Below are 17050 nucleotides of genomic sequence, written 5' to 3'. Positions count from 1 at the left end.
GCTGTGCTTTCCAATGATCAGTTATTGGATTCTTTGAAGTTTTCCTGTTCTCAGGCCAGTAAGATGCCCTGTTTCTTTCCTGTGCTTTTTCCTGCTCCAGTGCTAATGCCATCAAGTCTTGTGACTGTAGTTTGTTGTTGTTTTTTTTTTTTTTTACTTGCTTGTATTTGCACATTCATGAGGATAGTCTGTTACCTAATGTTGCCATGGATGATTCTATAAAGTTGTTCTGCCTGTTTTTATGCTGGGATTCAAGGCTTGTTACTGCCACTGTCCTTCCAGAATTCTCTTACACTAGATTTTGATATAGATAATTTGTAGCAGATATGAAATTTTAATAAAAATGTATGGCAGAAAACTATGGTTGAGAAGATTGTATCCATTGCTTATTATTATTTTGTAAATTTGGGAAAATTGGATTTCACTAGACTTATACCAGCAAAACAGTTTTTGATACTGATCTCAGAAAACCTCTGGAACAGTAATATAGAAAAAATATCTGCACAGAATTGATAAAGCTTTAAAACTGCCCATGGCAAATGATTTACCTATAGTCAGGAAATAGACTTTATGATATTTTGTCATGCAAATATCACAATGATAAGATAATTTAATTATCTGAAGAGGGTACTACTTCTGAATGTTTGAGTACTTTCTTTTGTAACAAATTTGTATTTCTAACTTAGTTGTGGAATACTTTGAAAGGAAAGGTAGAAAATCTATTTCAAGGTTGCTATTTTTAAAAATGAAGATGCCAGTGAAGATAACAAGCTCCAGGGGATTGAAATTGCCTTGCTAGATGAGTGGATTGAATAGCTGAGAAGGCAACACCATCCCTTTTAGGTCTTCAGAACATCATTCAGGAAATCAGTGGTATCACTGCTAAAGATATTATCCCTGATAAGAGTTAATGCAGCTTCTAAGGGAAGGAGGCAGAGTGCAATAAGCAAAGGTGTTAAAGATATAAGATCTGGCTCTGGTCTTAGTGTCATCATTTTTATCTATGTAATCTTAGACAAGTTATGTAATTTCCTTGAGCCTTTAATTATTTACCTGCAAAATGTATTTTATATGTGGTTGATGGCAAAGTAAAAGACCTTGAGATAATTTAAAACAATTATAAATGGTGTTATTATGTAAATACTAATTTTATTCACAGGGAGTGGATATACACACCATAACTGCACCTCTCAGTTTCCGATCTTTGGTAAGTGGCATAGAACCTGTCCAGTTGTCCAGACCAGAAGTCCTGAATATTTCTTCTCCTTTTTACTGGCATCCAACCAATCACCAGAGTCTAACAAGTCTACTTTGTCAATATCACTCAAATATATCTATTTCTCACCATACCCACCACTCCTACTCTTGTTCAGGCCACAATTGTCTTTTGTCTGAATTGTCTGAATTATTATATAGACCATCATTATGAAGTCTTATATTTCCCAAAAGTAGTTTCCATTGTACAGCCAGAATGATCATTCAAATGTGCTCAAGATTATAATATTTTCTTCCTTAAGCTTCCTCAATAAATTACTATTATATTCAGACAAATTTCCAACTCTTTAACATGACTTATAAGGACCTCACCTTCCCAGCCTATCTGTTACCCTCTATGGTCCTTGCTTACTCTACAGCCTAGCAGAATTAGTTTCAGTTCCTCAAATAGGCTGTGCATTTCTTTGCCTCAGTGCCCCTGTCTAGAACATATTTTTATCTTCTCCATCTCACAAAGACAGCTGCTAGCCTTCCCTGAATCCCAAAGACTGGGTTGTTTCCCTCTTATGTATTTCCACTACACACTAATTTGTGCTTAGTTTTCCATTATGCTTGCTTGCTTAGTTAAATGCTTTCCTCATTTGAGCTCAATCTCCAAGAAGCCAAAGACTATGAAATATTCACTTTTATATCTTTTGTGTCCCATGACAATATTTTTTGGTTGAATGATTTACCACATTGTTCCCAGAAAACTCATGCTCTGTAGACACAATGGTGAGCTGCCATTCAGGCTTGATTAGGAGATTATTCTGAATTAAACCACAAAAACAGCTCCAAGTTTTAAGGATAAAAACACATTGTTTCCTACTCTTATGTAGATGTGCAAATTATGTTCTAATATTGTAAGAAAATCTCTGCTAGACATAATGATGATCTTCCCAGTGAGTCTTTTATTTCCTTTATGGATATTAAGCAGAATGTATACACATTAATATGTGTGCCTCATTGCTCTCTGTGGTACTTGTTGTCTTTCTCTGAGATGTATAATATCTGAAACTCTTGAAATATGTAATCATCCATGAATCATTCTTTTGAGTCCTAGTCTTACTGTTATGAACGGAATGTTTGTGGCACATGCTGAAACCCAAAATTCATGTGCTGAAGTCCTACCTCCCTATACGATAGTATTTGAAAATGAAACCTTTGAGAGGTAATTAGGTTTAGGTGAAGTCATAAAGGGAGGAACTCCATGATAGGCTTAGCATTTTTATAAGAGAAAGAGAGTTATTTGTAGATTCTAGGTATTAGCCCTTTGTCAGATATATAGTTTGTGAATATTTTCTCCCATTCTGTAGGTTATATGTATACTCTGTTAATTATTTCCTTTGCTGTACAAAGCCTTTTAATATAATTAAGTCCTATTTATTTGTTTTTGTTGTTGCTGTATTTGCCTTTGGGGTCAGGAAAAATACAAACAACACCATTAAAAAGTAGGCAAAAAACATGAACAGAAACTTTTCAAAAGAAGATAGACAAATGTCCAACAAACATACAAAAATATGCTCAACATCATTAATCATAAGGAAAATGCAATCTAAAATCTCAGTAAGATACCACCTTGCCCCTGTCAGAATGGTCATTATTAAAAAGTCAAAAAATAATAGATGCTGCTGTGAATGCAGAGAAAAAAAAACACAAATGTTTAAACACTATTGGTGGGACTGCATATTAGTACAACCTCTATGGAAAACAGTATGGAGATTTCCCAAAGAAATAAAAGTAGGCTTGCTATTAAATCCAGTAATCCCACCCCTGGGCGTCTACGCAAAGGAAAAGAAGACATTTTATCAAAAAGACACCTGCACTCAAATGTTTATCACAGCAAAATTCACAACTGCAAAGATATGGAATCAAACTAAGTGCCCATCAGCTGATGAGTGGATAAAAATATGTGGTAATATATATACCATGGAGTACTACTCAGCCATAAGAAGGAACAAGATGTCTTTTGCAGCAATTTGGATGGCACTGGAGGCCATTATCCTAAGTGAAATATCTCAGGAATGAAAAAACAAACACCACATGTTCTCACTAATAGGTGGGAGCTAAATGATGGGTACAAATGGGCACAAAGAGATGTGAAGGACATTGGAATCAATCAAAGAAGGGGGGAGGGTGGGAGAGGGCTGAGGGATAAACACTTGCCTGTTAGGTACAATGAACATTATTATGGTGAAAGGCACACTAAAATCTCTGACTTCATCATTATACAATGTACCCATGTAACAAAACATTTGTATCCTCTTAATATTTTGAAATAAAGAAGAGGAAAAGAGACCAGAATGTTCTCTCTCTCTCTTTGCCATGTAAGGACACAGAGAGAAGGCAGCTATCTACAAAATGGGAAGAGAGCCCTCACAGAGGAACTGAATAGGTCAGCACCTTGATCTTGGACTTCCCAGCCAGCCTCCAGAACTATGAGAAATAAATTCCTGTTGTTTAAGACACCTAGTCTATGATATTCCGTTATGGCAGCCCAAGCTGAGTAATACACTTATTAAACAGCTACTAATCATCATTGCCTTATTCTAAATGGAATACCAAAAGGAAATCAAATTTTTATAAACAGAAAGCCATTGTGAACCTTGGTACTTCTAAGGGTAAAAAACTCCCAAAAGTTGAAAATAAAAAGCCAAGACACTAGAGGAAGAAAAATATCAATTAAACCATTCATTCAAAATATCTCTGCCAGCTCTCTGCAAAAATGGAAAAAGAAAACTATTCCTCTTTGGGGAAATTTTTATAAAGCAGGCTCTGGATTTTTTCCTCCATTTTTCACATCCCCAAATTCCCCTTTTCAGGACTATAGCAATATACTTGGTCGGAAGAAAGCCTACCTAATGTACTTACTCTTGTATGGCTGTCAGAACAGACAGTGTTTTTCCATTTGTTTCATGGCAATATATTTTTTCCACTATTGGGATGTCTGGGAGCACAGGAAATAAAAAGAATTTATTACCTTTTATACTGCCAAAGAGGACTTTAAAATTCACTGTGAAAAGGCAAATGAATCTTTTTGGTACTGAGTATTTTGAAGAAACTTAGGATACCACTCATCTAAGAAAATGGATTCCCCACTTTAACCTAACATGTCTGAGATTATATGGATATATTGTTTCAGTAGAGGCATCATTAAATTAACATCAGTTTGACAAGATAATAAATATCATATTCGAGGCAATAGAAATATATTGATGTTGGTGTCATCCTGATATGCATGGGCTCTGGATAATTTTGAGAATTGAAAGTCAAGGAAGGGCTCAGTAGATTCACAAATGGAAAGAAAACTGAATTGAGAGTTAGGAGATTTGGATGTTAGGTCAAACTGTAACTAGTTGTGAATCCTTGAAAAATTCAGGAATATATGATTCAGTTTCTTCTCTTACTGAAATGTCATTTGATATATAAGAAGAGGTCAAGTGAAATAAGTTAATGGATATTGGGAAGTTACAATTTTTTAATTGGTGCAGTTGAACCACTGCTAGAATATAGGAGGTTTGGACTCCTGTTCAGTTACTGACCCTTAGTGGGACTCCAGTCAACCAGACATCCTTCATGCTCCACATCATGTCATCTCTTTCTTGAAAATATCTGGTAAGGTAATCAAAAAAATTAATAATGTATGTATTGTAACTTAGACCAAAGGAGATTATTTAGAATCACACTCTGTTTCTATATATTATCGTGTACTTAAACTGATATTCCATATACAATAGATAATACACAATATAAAGTGTGACATATAGCTATCATTTGGTGGCAAAAATGATATTATAAATGTAGCAGATGATGTTAGTTCTCCACCTATATCCTTGTCCTTGCCATGTCAGTGCAACCCATCCCATCTTCTCACTTTCAGCACCTCCATGTCTCCATCTGAGAGCCTTCTCTCTTGCTGCCACAGTCCAGTTTGTCAACACTGTGTCACCCGAGGAAGCCTCAGAGTGTGAGCATATTAACACCACCTCCTCCCCCACAGGCAGCCTTCATTATCTTACTGGCTGGACTTGGTCATTCCAGCTCTCTTGCTCACCACACTCTCAGACATGTACTTTGCACTGACTGAATTTCTCTAGGGAGATTAACTTCCAGGTGTCCAACCTTCCCTTTTCCACTTCTCCTCTTCCTTACCAATACTTCATGGACCTTCCAAATAAATTACTTTTGTATTTGAGTTTTTGTCTCAGGTTTTTTTTCTTCCTAGAATAACATAAATTAAGAAAATAAAAATTGTACATTATATCTCAAATTATATCATTAGTGATACTCCTGGAGTCCCCCCACCTTTGCTTTAGAAACAAGAAAGAATATTTATTCCTACCACTGAGGCATAGTAGGTATGTCGTAATGGGAACAGTCTCTTTTTGAAAACCCTGAATTACTCAAAAGGGCTGCCTTTCTTTTAGTTTTCCCCTTAAAATGTTTTGTGGTAAGGGAGGAGTCCTAGTTGGTGTTAGGACAGTCTTTGAACTGACATCTCTAGGAAGTCCCTGCAGTGAGGTAGATGGCATAGGTTTTCGTGGGTCTCTGAGCTCAGAATGTGGAACCCTGAGCTAGGCAATAGGAAAATCCTGCGTATCCTCCAGGAACAGAAAAAATTAAAATACGCTGGCTCAGGTCCTCTCCAGCACCAAGTCAAGAGGTTCTCAAAGAAATTCACTGGGATGTTGGGAAGAACATGTTGAAACCAGGGTGATCATCTGGAACAAATGTGAGCTGGAACAGGTGGAGAATGGAAACATAGGCAAGAGATTGGGCAGCATCCTCACTGTGTGCCCTAGGGAAGAGCAGAACAGCTTCTGCCAGCTGGGCAGAGGAGAATTAGCTTCTATCAAACCCATGAGGTAGGACACTATTGGAGTCTGGGTCTTGAATGGTAAGTGTTTCCCTGGTTAATGAGGTAGGGAGTGTAGGGAGGGGAGCAGGGAGGACTCGAATAGACAGAATTGCATAAGCAGAGGCATAGAGACTCATAAACTTCATGTTTACTCTGGGACAAGTGTTTCTACAACCCTTGTTTAATGCTGCTACTGTTATCACTTATGGCATTGTGTATTTTAATTTTTAATTGATAAATTGAAAAATAGTTCTAGGTAGCAACAATGACAGGAATTAAGACTACTTTTTAAAAACTTGAGCAGTAAAAGATCCTCCTCATAAAAAAAAAAAAAAAACCAAGAAAACAGAAAAATGTTTAAAAATGACTGAAATTGAAACCTGCCATGTGATGGCCATTTAAGCCCCGACTTCTCAGCTGGCTTTTTTGACCTTTCTCTAAGATTTGTGGTGATGTCAGTGCTTGTCATCTTCGTCATCACTCATCTCTTCTGCCTTTGGGACATTCATGTCCCACATGTCAAGGCAGGTCAGCTGCTGGCAGTGTTAGGACCACTTTTATTCTATTCTGAACAAGGGGGAATTGCTTTAGATAAAATGACTCATCACCTTCTACAGCTGTCTTGCTGACACAGAGAACCTTACATTTTATAAGCATCATGATTGGGATCATATGAAAAGTATTTTGGGGCAATAGGCCATCTCTTTAGTTATTTTTGCTTTTGTTTTCCAACAAGACACCAGGAGCCACATTTCTCAGCCAGCTGACACATTGGGTGTTAGTGCACGTGGATATATTGTTAGGTTTTCTAGCTCCATGGAACCCTGTTCTTGAAGCAAGTGTTCACCTGTCAAGAATCCAAAAGAAACTGTCACTTCAGGGTTAACCATCATTCTTCAAGAATATTGAAGTCATCTTGCAGCCTGGATTCCTAAATCAGGATTATATTTTAACTTTTACTTTATATAGGTCCACTGCTTCTCTAATTTGAAAATAAATATACAATAGGAAAGAAAATGATTAAATTATAAATATCACTCAAATGTACAATGAAAATGATCATGAAAATTTTCTTATAGGAAACTTATTGTTCTAATTACTAATAGTTAAAGCATTTATTCAAAATTATGCAATTATTATTTATAAATCAATGGAAAATGCTTAAAACTGAAAACAAAGAATATGCTTGCTATTTAGAATTAAGAATCATGAAAGAGAGTTGAAAATAGTTGCTTATGTAGGGCAAGAAGTAGGGTAGGAGAGAGAAAATCTTTTCATCTCACAAGCCTTCTAAAACTATTTGGCTCAAAATTATATAACACATCTTCATGAAAATAAAAAAAAGCCTATAAAGATATTTGAAAGTTCAGAAAAAAACATTTTTAAAAGAATATATTTGATTTTTAATTAAAATTACATAAGAATTTAGGTCTGCTTGATTTGAAGAGAATTGGTTGAGAAGTAATAACTTGGTAATTGCCACAAATCTCTTTCAAAGGTTAATATAACAAAGTAGACAAATGTCTACCTTGTTCCCTTTACTTTTTTGGTTTAACTCTCACATCAATGCCATAGTTACTGAGTTTTACACGGTTGTTTACACTGTTGTGTTTGCAAGAGCAAAGCTCCAATGCTGTATGTAGAAGATGAGGCTATATAAATGGGATCTCTTTGAGCGTTCTGGCTTAGGAGGACTTTTTAGGCCTACAGGACCCTGTAGAACCCGGGGAACATGCAGAAACAACTCTTAACATCAGCAGTATTTAAAACTTGTGGGTAAAAACTAGGTCATTATTGAAAGATTGCAGAGGATCCAGTCAGAGGAGAGTGTCTGAAATGTATTGGTAGTGCAAGGTCTTCTAAGGTGACTATTGGGCACTAAAGTCAGAATTCAAAAAGGACCAGAGAGTTAGGGAATACAAGGGGAAAAGAGAAATACTGGAAACAATACATCTGGATTTTCACATGTTGTTGCTGTCATATGTTTGGGTGATCCTTTTCTATTTAAAGGACTCCAGACAGAAGGGACTCCCATTTTCCTCCAAACTTTAATTTCTGGCTTACCTCTGGAAAACCTGACGAGTTTTAGTGCTTGCTGAGGCAGGAAGTGAAATCCAAGGAACCACTGTCCCCTATGATTCCCAATGAACCGAGTCCTGGAGAAGTCCTGGGTATTGCCAAGGGTCAGGTGCCTTTTTAAGGATGGCCTCATGTGTCCTTCATGAGCTTTTCTGCCATATCACCTTTTAAAATATCAAACAGATGAATAAAAACCATGTTCATTTTAAAACAGCTCTTTCCTTCCAGCTGTGTGTGTCAGTGCTAGTTCCCATTAATAAAGTGAGATGGACTAGTTAAAATGCTAAGGCCAGGCATGGTGGCTCATGCCTGTAATCCTAGCACTCTGGGAGGCCCAGGCAGGAGGATCATTTGAGCTCAGGAGTTCGAGACCAGCCTGAGCAAGAGTGAGACCTCATCTCTACTGAAAATAGTAAAAATTAGCTGGGTGTGGTGGTACATGCCTGTAATCCCAGCTAATCTCAGGAGGCTGAGGCAAGAGATCACCTGAGCCCAGAAGTTTGAGGTTGTTGTGAGCTAGGCCAATGCCACGGCACTCTGGCCTGAGTGACAGAGTGAGACTCTGTCTCAAAAAAAAAAAAAAAAATGTTAACGTTAAATGGTAAGTCTTAGGGAGTGTTCTCCTGGTGAGATATGGAAATACAAGGTCTATACTATTACCAATGACTGATGATGTTCTTGGAGGAAACAAGACCTCTATAAAATTGTGGGAACAATTAATGATTACTTCATCGTCTGTTTCCATGGAAGAATTTGCACTCTATTATTTGAAGCTTTTTTGATATTAGTTATATTTAACCAGACCCTTTCTATTTTTAAAATGGAGCCATTCTAGTGTTAACATTTATTTCTTCACAAATATATATTGCCTACTATATGCTAGATACTGTGCTAAGTTCTAGACATAAAGTTAGAATAAGATGACACAGTGTCTACCTTTATAGGTGATTTTTACTTTTGTGTAAATCTGGTGGAGGCAAATATAAAACAGATAATTTTACAAATAAAGTGTTGTTTAATTATTAATACCATGGTGATAGACTGTCAAGGGAAAGCACAAGGTATATGAGATGTCAGGGAGGCTAATTCTAATATGAAAGTTATGGAAGGGAAGTAGGAGCCAGATTATTCAAAAGTTTGTATGTCTTTAGTGGGTTTTACTCTGAGAATAAAATCATTATGTAGAAAGTAATCATGTAGAAAGACTGAAAAGATAAATTTTCCAAAAGGAGACCATTGAAATAGTGAATTCATTAGTTTGTAGGGTCTTGCGTTAGTGTGGTGGTCTCTTAAAAAAATGAAGGGACATGTTAGAAAGTTAAGTATGTTTCAGAAGGTCCTGGGCTTATAAACTAATAAGACCTTGGGATTTGAAAGAATAGGAAATTTGAGTGTGAAAAACTGCTTTTGATTTTTGACATGTCAAATTCCCCATGACCTTAGAGTATTCACAGGCCTGCTGGCCTGGCTAGATATGCAGAATTGAGGATCATTCCCAGAACTTCTGTGCATTGTTTGTGTGCCTGTGTAAGACCAAAGTCCAAGGAAGGAGAAGATCTTTCAAATAGAAGCCACAAAACTATCTTCTATTCACAATCTATGCATCTATAGGGTTGTGTCTGTTACTCAGAAGTTTTGTCATGTTTGCATTTACACAGATGCTGTGTGAAGTAGCAGCAGGTATGATCTCTAAGAATAACTGAAACCTGGAAATTAGATGAACTTTTGAGGAATAAGTGTGGAGGAAAAGATTTAGGAGGTCATTAGAAGCAAGTGGGAGAAAAGTGAGGAAAAGTACAATTTGACAGAAATGTAATGTGAAAGGAAGGGAGAGATTAAAGCAAACACAAAAGAAGATATCAAGGAAGGAAAAGTCAAGAGTGTCAAATGCTGTAAAAATTTCAAGATAGGTTAAGGAGAGACAGGTTATGGGATGTTAATTATAGAATTTAGGGGAAGTTGTAAGCATAAAAGCCAGATTTATTTCATTTATATATTCATTTACTCATTCACTCATTTCAAACATTTGTTCACCTCTCTTCTATGTTCTCTATATGTGCTGATATGAAAGGTTTGTTTGGTGAGTGCCTGATGGAGATATTTGAAATTTAGCAAAGAGAAAAAGAAGGTGGGATCTAGAGGAAGCCCCCTTATGAAGATTCATTCAAGGAAAGAAAAACCTAGTTATCTTTAAAATACAAGTAAGAAAATTAGTGTATGGTGAAGGGTTGAGGATAATAGGGATATTCAGGAAGAAAAGAAATAAATATGGGAGTAAAACTATAGATTTGAGAAGAGAAAGAAGAGAAGATTGTTACAGGATTAGAAAGATGTTGAAGTGGAGATACATTGTATATCATAGACACTGGAGTTATTAATAAGTTTAGATACTTTACAAATACATTTCATGAACTAATTTAAGTTTTTTTTAACCTCTAGCATGATTTTGAACATATATTAACTATAATAGGTTAGAGTTTGATTGTTAGGCTTTGATTGTTAGAGTGGAGAGCCTAGAAACTGAAGGAAATAACTTGAATTTGGTTAAATTCTTTAAGAGTTTTTATTTCTAGTGTTATCTATTATATTCCCCTAAACAGCTTTATTATAAATGAAAAGCCAATCAATTTATAAAGACTTTAGTGGGAAATAAATACTGAAATATCAATTTTATGTGTAAATAAACTGTATTATGGTTTATAGTTTTTATAGTTAAACTTATTTATTTGCTTTGTATTTTTAAAAATTATTTTACCCATGTGGCAAATCTGAAAAAATATTTTATTCACATGAACACTAGAGATATTAGTGTTTCCATACACTAGCAACAGAATTTGAGAAGTAAAACTTAAAAATAGCATCTTTTATAATTGCATATGAAAACCTTAATAAAATTGTGTACAGCTTTATACAGTAGACCAAAAAATTATTTCTGAGAGAAATTTCAGGAAATCTAAATAAATGGAGGGTCACACCATTTTTATGAATGGGACTATCCACCTACTAAAGAACTTCTTGATGGCTTCCAAGTTTCGGAAATTATGAATAAAGCTTTTATAAAAATTCATTGTCAGGTTTTTCTGTGTACATAAGTTTTCAACTCCTTGGGTAAATACCAATCATATGGTGAAAGTATGTTTATTTTTATAAGAAACTCCTGAAATGTCTTCCGAAGTGGCTGTCCAACTTTGCCTTCCCATCAGCAACGTATGAGTGTTCCTGTTGCTCCATATCATCACTAGCACTTGGTGTTGTCTGTATTTTGTTTTTTAAACATTTAGTATGTATTTAGTGGTATCTCATTATTTTTATTTGCAATTCCCTAATGGCATATGATGCTGAACATCTTCCCTATGCTTACTTGCCATCTGTATATCTTATTTCATAAGTTGTGAGTTCAGATCTTTGGCCCAGTTTTGAGTAGGGTTGTTTGTTGTCTTATTGGTGAGTTTAAAGTGTTGTTTGTATATTTTTGAATAATAGTCCCTTATCAGATGTTATTGCAAATATTTTCTTGCAGTATGTTACTTTTCTTCTCATTCTCCTGATATTGTCTTTTGCAGAATAGAAGTTTTAATTTTAATGAAGTCCAGCTTATTATTTCTTTCATGGATCATGCCTTTTGTGCTATATCTGAAAAGTCATTATGATGCTCCAGGTCAATTAAGTTTTCTTTTATGGTATCTTCTAGGAGTTTTTATAGCTTTGCATTTTACATTTAGGTCTATGATCCATTTTAAGTTAATTTTGTGAAAAGTGTAAGGTCTGTGTCTAGATTCATTTTTTTGACGTGTAGATGTCCAGTTGTTCCAGCATCATTTGTTTAAAAAGCTTCTTTTAAATATTTTAAAGCTGGTCCCCAGCATTTAAAAATCAGGAAATCAGGAAATTTTACATAAAAATATGGATATTCATCTTCCCTTGAAAAAAATTAAAACAGATGAAAATATGGGTCACCATATGGTGACCATAAGCAGATACTAAGTGGTGTTGGCTTCTTTTGGTTGGGTCATATGTTCCACACTCCCCTCATTCCCTATTGTGTTTTGTATACTCGGTGTGTTTACTCATTTGTGTTATTTCCTGGCCATTATAGGCATTTGAGTTTAGGCTGATAGTTCTCCAACTTTAGTATGTATAAGAACCACTGATGGAGATTAAAATTCATGAGTGCCATCTCTAGAGATTCTGACTCAGCAGGGCTCTGCTTGAGTCAAATAATCGGCATGTTCCAGAAGTAGCATCACAGATGATGTAACTGTGGCCCACAGTTACATTTTAAGAGGCAATACTTTAGTCTATTATACACAGTGATCATCTTACCAACTTAGATGTTAAAACATTAATTTTCAATCTATAGATTATCAACAACTTTAATAAATGGGCAATCACTCACTGCTGTACCTGTGGGTTGTCTTTAAATCAATGATTCTTAACCTAGAATCTTTATAAAGGTGCTGCCTATTTTGTAGATGCACATGTGGCAGACACTGCTGGATTTTGTTTCAGGGAAACAGGTATCTAACTAAAAATTCACATTTCTTGGCCTCTCTTGTGGCTAGAAGTATGCATGTGCCACATTCTGGCCAATAGGACATAGGCAGAAATTACTGGGTGAGGAGTCTGGCAAAGTCCTATTGAGGAATTGACTCAACTGGCAAAAAGCCTTTTGCCCTTTATCCTTTCCCTTTTTCAGTGGTGGAGCATCCATCTTGCTAAACGTGGCTGAAAAGCAAAAAGGAAAGATTGCAGGTCTGCTTATAATTGTGGAACTGCTGTAACTAGTCCTGTATTGCTTAACTCTGGGAAAAACAAAAACAAAAATAAAAAACCTGCTTTGCTCCACTAACTAATCTAGTTTTCTTCTTTTTGTAGCCAAATTCTGTCTTAGCTGATACAGTACATTTCCCTCTGTGGAGAGGATTCTCTTTTATCATATTTTCAAAGGGATTCATGATCTTCACAACCCAGAGAAACTTATTTTCTAGCATGCATTCATTAGGACATTATATTGGAATTTACAAAGCAGACTAATCAGTGCACCACAGCTTGTATTTTCTAAAAATATTGTATCAATCTGAATTAATTCATCAGAAAATAGATGGATAAGACTGCAGCATATATTTATTCCAGCATCTAAAGTATCTAAACATAGAAGGAATAGTTCTTCACAGAAAGTGACAGGAAATACTAATGATTTACTATATTTATTATACTTTGTGTATTTCAAGACACTTTCAAATTGATAAACACATGGGCCTGCACCTTGGTGACACTATTCAAAAATATATTGTGCAACCCAGTCTTATTTCTCATTTAAAATATTTTTTTTCTTAAATTTACTAGTCAATATGTTCTATTAAAGCAAAAGTCAAACTATTTCATACTGTCAAGGTTAGAAAGGATGGTAAAAAAACATCCATCATCTAGAATGCTGACTTGCTGTAACATTTAGTCACAACCAAGAGTACCTTTGACCAAAGGAACCAAGAGTCAAGGCGAGGATTACTGAAAGGTTGACTATTGCAGGGGAGTGGGAAGGAGTTGGAGCAGTGAAAGCAGCTCATCTCAAGAGAACACAGGAATCCCAGAGCTAATAAATACTAAGAAGAAAGAGAAAGGGGACATTTGTCAGGCAGACAGCAGAGCTCTGCCTCTTCTCAATGAAGATAAGTGGAAGTACAGCACAATGAGCTTTCACTACTAACTGGAAAATCTGCCTTCTCTTTTTCCTGTTCATTTCTGCTCAGTCTCTGAGGGGCTCTTCCTCACTCTCTTAGAATAACCAGATAGATGCCTTAAAGCTCTGGGTGGAGGCAGTGGTCACTGAGAGAGCTCCTCTAGCATGGAAGTGCATAAAAGTTTGCCTTCTGGCCATGCTGTTGAGCTAATTCTCTCGTAGTTGTTTCTTCACAGGTCTCATAGGTGTGTAAGCATTATAGCATTTCAGGGTGGGGCAAAGGCAATATACGTAAACTAAACATTTGTACCCTCATAATATGCTGAAATTAAAAAATTAAAAAAATCAATTTCTCCCTTGTGCCCATAGTAAAAATGATTACAAGTTATATAAATGCAAATTTTATCATAATGGTGAAGCAGAACTGATGTGGCATACTAATTTCTTCATTACAGTGCAAAGGAACAAATTATAATCTAAGGTGGTCACCTAGTTTCCTTCTGCCACTATTTTCTGGGAACACACACTCCATTCTGAAGACAGAATCTTCGAACCCCTTCTGAGCACTCTGATTTAGATCTCACTTAAAAAGTGATGAAAATACAACACCCTAGAGGCAGCATCATTTTTTATTTGGTTCCTAAACTAGAGAGTAATTGCCACTAAGGAAAAATGAAAAATGAAATGAAAGAAAAAAGAAGGAAGGAAGGAAGGAAGGAAGGAAGGAAGGAAGGAAGGAAGGAAGGAAGGAAGGAAGGAAAGGAGGAAGGGAGGGAGGGAGGGAGGGAGGGAGGGAGAGAAGGAGGGAGGAAGGAAGGGAGGAAGGAAGGGAGGAGGGAGAAAGGGTGACAAAATTTTTAGGGAGTAGAACTTCATAATTTGTGTCATTAATACAACACACAATATTTCTTTAATATCTATTAAACTGGCCAATTTTAAAGCCAAAACAAACAAAAACATTTATAACTCCTTAATATTTTGAAATAAATAAAATATATATATGTGTGTAAAAAAAAGGAATTATAGCATTTCAGAACATCACAGCTAGATAGGACCTTAGAAGTTGTCTAGCTGAGAGTTTTCCAAAATGTATTCTATATATTCTATATACAAGACATTTTGTGAAAAAAAGGTTATGTCATCAGTGTGTTAGCTAATACCAGAGCTAAACAAGTTTCTTAGTGCTGGACTTCTAACAGATTTCAGTATGCTTAATATGCATTGTGAATTTCTGATAGGGGAATACGGTATGCAGGAATTCTTGAAATTATCTCATCATGGCTCAAACATTTTTTTGCCTATAATTTTTTTCACAGGACTAGTGCACAGAACACACTTCGAGAATGCTCATCTGGTAGAACCTACTTAATATATTCTGTAGTTAGTATTTAAGTCATTTGACTTTGTACAAAATAATGTGAAAATTTTAGCTTGACAGCCAGTATATGAATTTTTTTTAGAATGCATATAAACTCCCTGGGGGTAGAAGGTAAGACCTCCAAGAATCTTGGTGTCAGAAGGAACCTAAGAATTAAATAAATAAAAGTCATTAAGTAGTTCTGCATGACAAAATAAGGGGAATTGTTTTTTTTTCTCTTGAGAGGTAAAGAGACTCTTGGGAGAAAAGGAACAGTGAGATGATATGAGGAAGGAAAGCAGATGAGGTAGAGGGCCTCAGAAATTTCCCAGAATTAAGTACCAGAGGGCAGGAGGCTGCCTGTTATGTACTGTGAAATTTTCTTGTTCTTATAATTTAAACCTCTTCTGTCACTCTCAAATCTTCAGGAAAGTCATCTATTGCCATGAGTGCAATGTTTAAAAGAGTATTTTTGGTGGAAATCAGTGAAAGTATTTTCCAGTACTTATGGTGGAAATGGCATGTGTGAAAGCAGGAGTTGGCACGGAAAAGATTATGAAAGTATAAAAATTCTGAGAATTTTCAGGACCTCTCTGGGGCATGAAATGAAGGATTTGAGCAAATTTTGTCAGGCACTCAGGGTCAGAGAGATCTTAGTGACATCTGAGGTATATACACACACATTACCAACATTGTCAGATCTCAGCTGACATCTGGGGATACACACACACACACACACACACACACACACTCACATACACACGCACACATACACTACCATCACCTTAGGCCTGGGGTGGGATGCATTGCCTCCAGAATTAAAACAAATTAGGAGAAATTAACTGTAATAGAGTCTGGCTACCTGGTCACAGAAACCATTTCTTCCTTCTCCTGGGCACCAGCTGGATTGCATTTTTCAGCTTGTCGTGCAGTTAGTATAACCGTGTGACTGAGTTCTTGCCAGTGGAATGCAAGTGCAAGAGATATGTACCACCTGCAGACTTGGCCCATAGAAACCTTTCTTATGAAATTTTCCGTACCCCTTCTCTTTAAACCAATTTGATACAGCCGAGTACTGTGACATTGAGCACTGCAAGTAGAAGATGGAAAAACCACAAAGAAGAAAAAACCATGGCCTCCAAATTAACAGTTAAAAAAACACTGCAAAACTCAGAACAGCCACGTGGACTTGACCTGAGCAAGTATACTCTTTATTGATTTAGTGCCTCTCAGCTTCAGATTCGCTCTTTTATATTTCTCAGTGAAAATGGGCCTGGGCCTTTATCAATTTTTTTAATGCATGTGTATAATAATACATAATACTGTTTTGTGAATGTGCTTTACATAAATGTACGATACTATGATAGTGTACCACAACTTGCTTTTCCACCCAGTAAATACATATTTCTTATATTTTTGCATAGCTTCATGGTATTCCATGGGAAAGAAAAAGAAAAGAAAATTAGTCCTTTAAATATTTTTTCACTGCCACCAATCATTGAGGCTTTGTAAATAGAAGGTGATGGAGGGACAGTAAAGGAGGAAAGGGTTTTGCATCCTGGTGCCCATGTGTGCTCACTTGGCTGGCGTTTGTTGCACTCGCTGCTTCTCCCGCTAGCTCTGGCTCCTGCAGGGCATGGTGGTCAGCAGCATTCAGCCTTCAGCAGCTTGCCCTGCTGGTTTTGCAGTGGAGCACCTTTGGGAGGACACCTCCCCAAGACCAGCTTTCCCTGGCAACCTAGAGGGCAGATTTCCAGAGAGTTTTGCTAACACAGAACCACAGTGTCTTCTCTGTCATCCGGTGAGCCACAGCCATGCCTTC

The sequence above is a fragment of the Microcebus murinus genome, chromosome 1 (assembly GCF_040939455.1).
Source record: "Microcebus murinus isolate Inina chromosome 1, M.murinus_Inina_mat1.0, whole genome shotgun sequence".
In the NCBI taxonomy this organism is placed as follows: domain Eukaryota; kingdom Metazoa; phylum Chordata; class Mammalia; order Primates; family Cheirogaleidae; genus Microcebus; species Microcebus murinus.
The sequence above is the reverse complement of the archived record's forward strand: the minus strand, read 5'-3'. Positions refer to the sequence as shown.